Source organism: Lissotriton helveticus, chromosome 4_1, assembly GCF_964261635.1.
Source record: "Lissotriton helveticus chromosome 4_1, aLisHel1.1, whole genome shotgun sequence".
Lineage (NCBI taxonomy): Eukaryota > Metazoa > Chordata > Amphibia > Caudata > Salamandridae > Lissotriton > Lissotriton helveticus.
In genome coordinates this window covers 1,575,054,255-1,575,066,282 of record NC_136063.1, presented here as the reverse complement: position 1 = coordinate 1,575,066,282, position 12,028 = coordinate 1,575,054,255, and positions in this window count along the sequence as shown.

Sequence of the window (12,028 nt, the reverse complement as noted above, 5' to 3'; positions counted from 1 at the left end):
ACAATTCATCTTGTAACATATATGACTTATACAAAATTAGCCCATATCCTTTCCATTTTTTCTACTGCCTTTCGGCTACTATTCTTAGCAAGAGCCTTTTCCATAGAGTATATTTCATGGATTAAGGTTAACCATTCTGCCCTGTAAGGTGGATTCGGTGAGATCCATTCTCTTGCTATCACCAGTCTAGCACAGGATAGCGCTATATTTAGCCAGCCAGTATTGTTATTACTTCTCGTATTTAATGCAAGTAAGACCATAGGTGCAGTAAGTGGGAAGCAAATCAGTTGCTTTTGAAGTAGGGTATTTTCTATTTCTTGCCAAAACGTAGCCAACATAGGGCACGAATAAATCATATGAATGAGATCTGCTGCCACCAGATCGCATTTAGGGCATTTGGTGCGATCGCTATTTTGTGACCATTTAGACAATTTTAGCGGAGTATGATAGAGTTGGCTGACCGTCCTACATAGTTGAAGCTTTAAGCTCGAAGAATGGACTATTTTGTTAATATTAACACAAGCACTAGATATGTTCTGTGGTGTCACATTTATTCCCAATTCTATAGTCCATTTTTGTGACAATCTCGGGCAATCATCCACATTATGTTGGCTTAAGAGTTTGTATCCAGAGCTAATTAAGGATTTCTTTTTTGTACTATACAAAAAAACCACATATCCGAGCTTGTGATTTTATTCAGCTTCATTTTTCTTATTAAGTAGTCCCTAACATGCCTGTATTTAAGTAGCATTTCCCCTGGCAACTTGTAAAGCAATTGTAGAGTCGAGAACTGAAGAAAACCATCAGAGCCATAGAGGTCTCCCAGTGTCTTAATCCCATAGATGGCCCAATCCCTCCAACCTTTGTCATTAAAAATACCTGGTAATCCTGGATTGTCCCATAATGGTAGATCTGTATGAAAGAAAAAAGTATCACAGAATTTCATGATCTGGTTAAAAATCGCTACCGAGTCCCTTGCTATCTTAAATTTGACTCGTTTGAAAAAATTAGGATCTTGTACTCTTGCTAGAAATTGAGATGAATTAGTGCCTAACATAAATTGATAAAAAAATAAATGGGTTTCGTTTTTATTTAGTAAGCTCCTAAGCCGTCCTAGAAAGGATGCATAAAAGTAAGACTTAAAGTCCGGAAATTCCAATCCGCCTTTTTCTAGGGATAATTTTAGTATCGTCATTGATCTCCTAGGATTTTTGTAGCTCCAAACAAAACTGCTGCAGATTCCATCCCGTTTCCTAAAAAATATACTATTAACTCGAAGGGGAATAGAACGAAAAAGATATAAAAATTTTGGCAAAATATTCATTTTAATCAAGTTAATTTGGCCAAAGATATTCAGTGGAATTTTGTGCTATTTTTTAAAAGCCGTTGAAGTGTGTTTAAGTAGAGGGTCGTAATTTAATTTCTTGATTTCACTAGTTTTAGAAGAGATTTTCACCCCTAAGTACACAGCTGAATTGCATAGCCCAGTGACTGGTTGGTTGATTTGATAGTTCATTAAGGTTTGAGTTTTGTCAAAGTTTAATTTGTAGCCTGAGATAACCCCAAATTTTTTCGCTTCGTCTGCAATTCCAATTAATGCTTCTATTACATTTGTAGTATAAATAGCTAGATCGTCTGCATATGCAGTAATTTTGAGTATTTTATGTTCATGATCTAGTGATTTTATCTTTTCTTGATTCTGCAGGGCATTAATAAAAGGTTCCATGGAGAGAGCAAACAGCAGGGGTGAAAGTGGGCACCCCTGCCGAGTCCCCCTTAATATTGCAAAAGTTGGTGATAATAGCCCCGCATAGCTGATTTTAGCATTGGGTTCCCTATAAATAGCCTGTATGCCTCTGAGGAAGCGATCTTTAAAGCCAAACTGAGTTAACACTTCCCACAGATAATCCCACCCCACCCGGTCAAACGCTTTTTCTGCATCTAGAAGTATCATGCCGAGTGGAGTGCGATTAGTAGCAGCAATGTCAAATGCCGTAATTGCCATATTAATGTATGTGGGCGGGTGCTGCACTCTGAGTAATCAATTCCTACAATTATAGTGCGATATGTGTGCTGTGTTAGATTAGTGCCTGCACACTGACGTAATATTTGAATGTGGCCTGGCGCCAAAGGCCACCAGGACTCTAACACGCACTACGAAAAATAAAATATTCCTTTTAGCAAGTTTCTATTCAATTTTATCCAATATGATTCATCAAAAGTTCATCACATTACAGTCATTGTAAAGAAATACACTTTATGCATTGTAATAAATTTGCATTACATTTGAATGACGAAAATATAACTTTATACATTAAATAACAAACGCAATAACACCCAATGCATTTCGGGGCATCGGCCCGTTCGTCAGGGGTCTCCTTATTGCGAGTGTTACATGCTACTATATAATATAGAGCACTAAGAAAAGTTCTGATCCTCCCTTCACTGTGCAGAGGCTGTTGTTCTCTTAAGTGTGACCTTACTCCTTTAAATCTGCAGGGCTTCGGTTATTGCTTAACCCCGCTTTCTCGCCTGAAGACAATTCTACCTGCGGGTTTCTGAAATTGAATCGCTCCCGCTTGGTATTTTTAGTGACTCTAAATACACGCAATCAGTCTCTGCCTTGTACGACTGGAGGCAAAAGCATCCATTTGCCTCCAGTCGTACAAGGCAGAGACTGATTTCGTGTACTTAGAGTCACTAAAAATACCAAGCGGGAGCGATTCAATTTCAGAAACCTGCAGCTTTATAGTAGCATGTAACACTCGCAATAAGGAGACCCCTGACAAAGGGGCCGATGCCCCGAAATGCATTGGGTGTTATTGCGTTTTTTATTTAATGTATAAAGTTATATTTTCGTCATTCAAATGTAATGCAAATTTGACAATGCATAAAGTGTATTTCTTTACAATGACTGTAATGTGATGAACTTTTGATGAATCATATTGGATAAAATTGAATAGAAACTTGCTAAAAGGAATATTTTATTTTTCGTAGTGCGTGTTAGAGTCCTGGTGGCCTTTGGCGCCAGGCCACATTCAAGTAATTGCCATATTGACATGCGCTGTGGTGTCCCTGCCAGCCACAAAGCCATGTTGTTGTTCGTTGACCAAGTGAGGCATAAGGGGTGCCAGTCGTAATGATACCAGCTTAGAGTAAGCCTTAGCATCAGTATGTATTAAGGAAATTGGCCTGTATGAACCGCATTGCGTCGGAGGTTTCTTTTTTTTCAGAAAAAACATAATTTTCGCAGTTCTCCAGGATTCCGGAGCCTTCCCTGATGTGCCTATTGTATTCACAACTAAACAGAAAAGGGGAAGTAATTCTTCGCCACAGATTTTGTACAATTCAATAGGAAGCGTATCCTCCCCTGCCGCTTTATTGGGTGGGAGAGAGAATACTGCTAACCGTAGTTCTTCAATTGTGTATTCCTCTTCCAAATTGTCTAGGGTGACCTGATCTACATATTGTTTTACGGGGAGTTTATCATTTAAGTAGGATTGAATCTGAGTTAAGCTGACCTTGGTCTCTGGAGTGTATAGTTCCTCGTAGTAAGAGACAAATTGCTCCATAATATGTACAGGTTGTGTATGCAGAATATCATTGGGGCCTTTTATGGACTTAATCAGTGTTGATGCCCGATCTTTGGCCACTTTATACGCCAGGAGCTTTCCTACTCGATCCCCGCATTCATATTGCGAGATTTTATATTTAAATATCTTGCAGCTATATTTTTCCTTAAGAGAATTTTTAATGTCTGAGCGTAAAATCAATAGTTTATTTTCCAAAAGTAATATATCGGGCCTATTCCTAGCCCCATCTCTTAGACAGTCAGCTAGTTGTTTCTCTATATGTAAGATATCATTTGTCATTAATTTTGCTTCTTTTTTCTTTATTGCATTTTGTTTGAGGATATATTGTTGTGCTGTTCCTCTAATGGAGGCCTTGCAGGCATCCCAGACTATAAGAACGCTAGCCGTGTCCATATTATGTGCAATAAACTCCTTAATATGTTTTTTAAGAGAAGTCACAAAGGCCTCATCCGATAATAAGTATCTTGGAAAAGTAAAAGGGCGCCTTTCTTTTGCCCTTGAAATTAGACCAAATGTAAACATTATGGGATTGTGGTCAGAAGAAATTTTTGGCATAACCTGCATAGATCCCTGACTTATTAAATCGTCTGAGGCCCAAGCCAGATCTATCCTAGAGCAGAGTTTATGGGGAGATGAATAATAAGTATAACCAGGTATTCCTGGGTAGAGACCGCGCCATATATCTTTTATGTTGTGTATTTTTGCTAGCTCCAGTATAGCTGCTCTAGTTTTACGCATACGTATCCCTGTCCCTTTCTTTGTTGCATCCTGTGAATAGTTTAATACACAATTAAAATCGCCCATTAATATAAGCTCTCCTTCCCATGATAGTAATTCCATATTCAACCAATCAAATAGCTGTGGTTCATCTTTGTTAGAACCATATAAGGCACAGAAAACATACATACTATTTTCTAGCCGGATTTGCATTATTGCCCATAGTCCAGCCTTATCTGCTGCAGTTTTGATAACTTCCCCTTGCCAATGTCTTTTCTTTAAAATTGCAACCCCTCTTATAGGCGAGTTTAAAGTAGTGCAAACCACCAAATCATATCCCAGCTGTTTAAATTTTTTTTTTATCTTTATAACAAATATGCGTTTCTGGGAGGAGCTACGCTCGTAACCAAGATGGCCACATAAACTCCCGGCTCCGTCGACCTCCGCCAGAAGCTCATAAATCCTGAACTTTATCCTGAACTCCCGCCGGACTCCCGTGCTGGTGAACAGCATCTGATTCGAAAGGTGCAACCCCGAAATCTCTGGCGGCCCGGACGGCGAAGTTATACCGTGCGCCATTCTTGGCCTGCCTCCTATCTGAAGCTGGGGCCTCGAGTTTCAACTTGGCCGGGTTGGCGTCGAACAACATCAGCTGTGAAAAGTGGGTGGATCCGGTCTCCCGAAGCGGCTTTTTTGTTTCTCCCTTATTGGATGGTGCTCCGGTGACGGCTTTACCTTGCAACTACAGTGGCCTGTTAATATCGTCTACTTGTTCTGGGATCCGCTTCCCGGAGACCCCGTTGAGCTCCCGGTGGTTCTCTGGGCTCGGTTCCTCGTTGGCGGCGACGGTGCATCTACTGTGCTGTGGACATGCTTTATAGTGGTTTTTACAACGATTCTGCCCTGTGCCCCGGAGAAGTCGACCTCTGGGGTTCGGATACCCGCCCGGTCGCTCATTGAGGGGCGATGGAGCGGACTGAAACTACACCGTCGCTACCCACTGTAATGGCCGCCATTTTGCAGCTTCACGAACGGTTCACCGCCAACATCCAAGGGTTGATCGTAACTGCAGACCGTATAAGCTCGAGACCGGATTCTGACCCTTTGTTGTTAGAAAGCCGAGATACTCCACCCAAGGATACCGTCTTTATTGGCACCGAGGTCCCCGTGCAGAATACTGATTTGGACCCTCCCAGCAACCCTAAGATGGCGGCTATCGAGGCCGAGAGGACTGGATGTGTGTTAAGCCCTACATTGAAGCCGCCCGAGTTGGATGTGACTGCCATTGTGAAACAATGTGCCTTCTACTACGACTGCCAACTTCGACCTTCGCCTCTTTCTGTAATCGATCGTCACCGCCTTGCTGCTTTCTCACCGGTGGATAGTGGACTTGCTCTGACTTTTGAACTTTGCGTACGTTTATCCTGCTTTTCCTCTCCTTGCATTAACTTTGACACTTTACTGTTTTCTGGCATTCCTGTTGTGATGGCGGTTCGAATGGATGTACTCAACGTGAAGAATCATGGCGATCTATGTGTGCTGGAGGGGCTTTTCGTGATGGATCGTGAGGGTTTGGGCTGAACTTGATTACGCTTCTATGCAATGTCTCCTTTTGTTTTTGCTGGGTTGTATCTGTGGGAGCGGGGCCGGCTGTACGTTTGATTAGCCTGGTTACTGTTTTTCTGATGTGTCTGGACGGGGTTTGCTATTTCTGTTGAGCCGGGGTCGGATGGGATGTTCTCTTCTTCTTTGTTCGCGGCTCCCCTACGGACTATCTCTTGATTTGCAGCAATTTGCTATTCTGCCGGTAGGGGGTGTCTGCTTTTGGCGGGGGGATGGGAGTCTGGGAGCTCATATCGTACTGTAACATTCTCCTCCTCCACCTTTTTCCTTGGGGTGTAGTTTAGGGGGCGACAGGCACACTGCTAGTAGGGTTGGGTCGTAGCCATAAGCAGCGGTGTAGGGTGGTGGGTTGCGGGGGGGGGTTATTTTTCCTTTGTTATTTTCTATGACCTTTCTATTTCCCTTTTCCCTCCCTGCAAGAGCTGTGGCTTATTCTCCTGTTTTTCCTAGCATATCTGGGTGACACATGTATGCATCGTATATCCTGTACTTTTGGTGGGTGGATGATGTGGGGGGATGCCTGCGGTCATTGACGTTTAACTGCTTGCTCCAGCCTTTGCTGGTATTGATTTTTCTCCTGCTCATGACTGTATGGTGTTTCATTGCTTCATTCGCACATCCACAGCTGCGCTGTGTTTCGATTGGTGGCACCCGATAAGTGTATTATTTCTCTTGTGTTAAAATAATAAAAATATATAAAAAAAAAAAATATGCGTTTCTGTTAGCATGACCAGCTGTGCATCATACATTTTCAATTCTTGAAAAACTAGATTTCTCTTGGTTTTATTGTTCAGGCCAGATACGTTCCAGGCAAGACAACTGCAGTACGTCATTTTATGTAAGACCAATCAAAAAACTCTCTCCCTTTCTTATCACTCTTCCAAGTTTCCTTCCTTGCTAAAAATATTTTAACTTCATTTTGACTTGCCATGCCCATTTTAGTTTTCTCTCTCCCCTCCCTCCCACCCTCACTCCCCAATTCTTCTCACCCTCCCCCCGTACAATAGGAAAACACCCCCCCTTTATACCTACTGTCGTTTATTGGACAGCCTCTTGAAGGTGTAGCCACCTACCTACCTCCCACCTACCTACCTCATTAAGTGTATCATTCCCCCCTTTAGTGCTCAGCAATTTGTGCTAGATTAATCAAATTGATCAGGTCCTTCCAGATAGCAATCACATAGAATTGGCCATTCTAAAAATATATACCTAATAGCTTATACATTAGTAAATTTTCCCAAGACCATTTCTGCCTCCTTGACCTGATTAAGATAGTATGTATGCCCGGCTTTAATAACTTTTAAACATGCAGGTTCTTGGAGGAAAACCTGGGCACCCACGGCTTTAAATGGGTCTATTAATTGACGCAAGTTCCAGCGTCTCTCCATGGTGGTTTTGCATAGGTCAGACCGAACAAAAAAAGTAACATCTTCTGTAGCTATAGGAGTATTAGGTTTGGCTTTTAAAGATGCTGCTTGTCTGAGTAAAAAGTTTCCAAAATAAATCAAAAATGGGCGAGGGAACTTATTGTTTCTGTTTCTGTTAGCTAATGGTAACCTGTGAACTCTTTGAAGCTGAGAGTCCCTATCCCAGTCTGCGAGATCCGGAAATGCATGTTGAAATAATTTGACTATATACGCTCTCGGATCTGCCCCTTCTGCCCCTTCAGGGACCCCAAAGAGCCTGAGATTTTGTCTTCTCTGTCTGTTCTCCATGTCTTCAATCTTGAATTGTAGAGCCCGGATCTCGTCCCCATGACTGGAGCTTTTCTGCTCATATTTAACCGATGACTCTTCTATATGTGCAACTCGATGCTGTAGCTCTTCCACTTCTTGCGTTATCGTATTCATATTACTGTTGACTTCATATAAGTACGATTGGATTTTAGTATTGTCCTCCTTCAGTTGCATAAAGTGTTGTTGAGCTTCTTGTCTCTGTTCGGTGAGCATATTCAAGATTAGTGCAAGATAAGGGGTCCCCAGTGAGGCGTCAGAAAGTGACACTTCTCGATGTGAATCGTTAGTATCTTGCATGTCATAGTCTGTTTCTTTATCTATCGGACACACAAGAACATTTAGACTGGAAGCCACCTCATTAGTCTCTTCTCTTGCCTTAGAATTTTGTTGTCGAAGGCTCTGTGTTCCCGAATTCAGATTTGATAGACTTGGGGGTGTAGCTAGAATCGCATTATCCACATCTTGGTTCTCTTGGTTCTCTTGTAATTGAGTTGATGGCCCTGTGGAGCTGTTTCCAGAAAGACGTAAGGCCATTGATTTTACCCCCCCCCTTAGCTTGTATCCACTTGCGTAGTGGACTGTCATCAAACATTGGTTTGCCTCTAGTATTGGCATGAGTTATGGCAGAGGAAAGAGTAGAGGGATTAGTGATCTTCTTGTTTTTTAATTTACTTTTAGCTTTCCCTCTTCCTTTTTTCTGTGCCACTATTTTCCATTTGTCCTGCGGGAAACTCTCCTCATTGTCCCCCTCCTCATCATTCAGTTCCTCATATTCATCATTGGATTCTGCCTGTTTCCCATTAATTGAGACTAGATTAATTGTGTCTGTTGCCTCATCCAGCGAGGTGTCCACCAAAGTATCGCATTTCAGCTGAGTGGGTGAAGTAACTGGGTCACTTCTTAACCCCTTTTCTTTGACAGTGTCCGAGTCTCTTGTTAGCTCAGTGCCTGCTAGATCTAAGGATTGTACTTGTTGCTTAGCTTTGTCTTTGTCTTTTCCTCTAACTATATCATTATCCTTCTCCTTATCACTTCAAGCAGCTGTCATATCTGTATCAGAGGGTATAACAACCAAATCTGTAGTCACCGCATCGGTCTCAACAGTCTTAGCATCGCTAATATCAGTTCTTATAGCACTCCGTGTATCAGACACCATGGCCATATTGTTCCCCTTGTTTGTTTGCATAGTGACCTTAGTATTAGTATGTTTTTCTATGACCATTTTAGTTAAATCTATATTGGCCCCTTTAACTTGAGTGTCATTATTTTTACTAGCGATAGACGCTGCAGGCAAAAGCGATTGCAATTGCTTACCAGTAAATATAACTGCTTTGTCTTGTTTCCCGGTGGCAGCCAAGTCCTGCAATCCAGCGGTAGCTCCATCCTTCCCTTGAAGCTTGGCTGGGGTTTTCACTTTATCAGCTGCATTATCTTCGGGATTCGAGACCGCTTTCGTGGCCCTAGTGTTTCGTGGTTGGTTCTTCGGAGCCATGGTAGTGATTAAACTCTCCGAGCAAGCAAAATTTCTCGCAGTTAGGGAAGCTTTTACCTCTCGGTCAGTGCAGCAAAGAACACTGGTTGCAAGTCTCACGCTGGTTAATACTCCGGTTCCCGGGTCTGACGAGCCAAGCCAAGTAAGCAGGGTCCAGCGAGCCCAGCGCGTGTAACCAGTCTCTGCCCCCAGCCCGTGGTTACCGCCGCCGCTTGCGAGCAGGAGCCACATCCGAATTCGGCTATGTCCTCAGCTGTATCCCAGATCAAAAAAAACATTTCTCCAAGTGTGAATAGCCCGTCTCCGCCGTCAGTAAGGTGAATTTCGGGTGTGTCCTCGGCTGTATCCCGGTTTAGGGCGCTTTTTGGCTTTTGGTAAGTGCAGCAAAGGTCACTGATTGCACGCCTCACACGCCTCACACCGAGTTAGCAGATTTCAGCGAGCCCACCGCAGGTAGCCAGTCTCCGTCAGTCTCTGCCCCCAGCCTGCGGTCGCCGCCGCAGCTGCTTGCGAGCAAGAGCCGGAGCCGCATCCGAGTTCAGCTGTTTCCCGGGTCTGACAAGCCAAGCCAAGCCAGGTCCAGCAAGCCCAGCGAGGGTGTCCAGTCTCCGCCCTCAGCCCGCGGTTGCCTCTGCCGCTGCCGCCGCCGCTTGCGAGCAGGAGCCGCATCCAATTTCAGCTATGCCCTCGGCTGTATCCTTGATCAAAAATAGCCCGTTTCTCCTCCAGTCGATCAGGGCTTCGCTAAGCTTCTCCGTCCATCCGTAGTCGGTAAGGTGGTGGGAGCAGCATTACGAGCTACACCGGGTGGCGTTTTCAATCCGCCATCTTGGTTTTCCCCTCCGACCCAATGATTTCGAGATTAAGGCAATTTCATGGTACAATGGAAATCCCTTGCATGAAGTGATTCAAGATCCAGACTTCGAGACTGAATACACGGTTGTTTCTTTATTGTTGTTTTAACCGTCGTATGGTCAATAATATTTGGGTCCCAGTTCTCCATGGCCAAGTGAAGGGACTCCTTTGCAGCCGTAAATTGTATTGTACCGACCAGGGGTTGTTAGGTCTCTTAAAAATGTTTTTAAAGCAAGCCTTCATGGACAAATTTCTTGATAGTACTGTGGTACCCCCATACATTTTAAAATGATATTTACATCAAATATTTATTTTTGATTCATAATATGGATTCAGGTGTTAGATGCATAGGTTGGTTTTTAAATGGTACAGTGAGATTGGATTTGTAGACTAAAATTGTATGATCTCTTACATAAGGATTACTCAGCAGATTTATCTTCACATACTTCCTTCACATCTGTTTCCTGCCTTTGTAATGTAGGAAGTAACATAAGGTGTAACTGGTGTTGAGTTATCTGGAATACATTGTATATCTATGTTTGCATCTCACATATGTAGAATTAAGCATAGTTTGAAATTTATCATTTAAATATCTTTAAACATTGGCAGGATCTAAAGAACATATTTCTGCGGGTGTTTTCCAGTTAATGTCCTGAACATTAGCATTTACTTCGGGATGAAATTGATAGAAACGATCCCATCCATACTCAGCACAGCATAAAGTAATAAGCCAAGTAGGCGGCCCTAAATTTCTGACCATACAATTCAATTCTCGGTTCCTAAAATCCAATAATCATTTCTCCCTCATTGAGAGGCCATAATATGGATTTTTATATTTTATATTTTCATTTTTTCATGCACCTTTTTAACAAAGTCCTCTGCTGTTATATTAATAAATCCAGTTCTTGTCTGCTTCAGTTGTTCAATAGTAAGTGACATAAAGTTCACTTTCTTATAATAGTGTGAAAATGTAAGGAATATATTGTCAAAAGCAAGGATCCTCTGAAAATAATCTTGTAGCTTGGTACTCACAAGCTGAAGTTTTGACTGGATGATCATCATTTTGCCCACTTTTTCCAGTGGGGAATAAATGTGAATAATGTCTTGTGTCTACATCTGTGCCTTTTTCTCCGGACACTAATAGGTTCTCCTTTGGCTTCTGGTATAGTTCTAAAGCATCACCCATCATGTCTCTTGAGTGTAGGGGGTATATACCAGTGGATGCTCGCAGAGGGAGTACTGGGGGGCGGTTGCGCAGGGTAGGGGAGGGCAGGGTGGGGAGTAGTGGACTCCGACATACAACGGAACAGAGTAAAGTAAATAAATAAATATAACTATTTACCCAGCGCTCGATGCATCACCAACTCGGCGATGCAGCAAGCACAAGGTAAATAGTTATTTATTTATTTACTTACATTTCTCCGTTCCGTCATATGTCTGAGTCCACTACCCCCCACCCTGCCGTCCCCCACCCCGCCTCACCGCCCCACAGCACTCCCTCCATGAGCCGCCACTGGTATATACTATAATGTTCAAATATTTCTACAGCTTGTTCTTCACTAATCTGTTCAAATTGTCCTAGTTGATTTGCATTTCCAAATGACAGCTATGCTTTATTTCTTAATTTGATCTCTTCTCTAGTTTTCTGTTCATTTCATTGCTGCAGGCTAGTTTGTTTTCTTAACACATATTGGTTTCTGGTAGTATTGTGCTACATTAGTAGCCCAAAGTGTATTGAAGTCAATAATTGTCTTTCTTTCACAATTACGTTGTTTGTATTATGTAGTGTCCTAATAGCCAATCAATTAAATCTTTATATGCTTGTTTGTCTTCCACTGTGCTCCTTATTCTTGAATGTCAGTGAATGTGCAAGAGTATAAAGGTTTGCTTTGTTGGACACAGTTTCATTTCTTGGGCCACACAACATGCTAAGAAAGTAGATGTTGAAATGAGTTAGGTTTGAAAGGAGTTGAATTAACATGGATTGCTGAAGGAGGTTTGAAATAGTATAA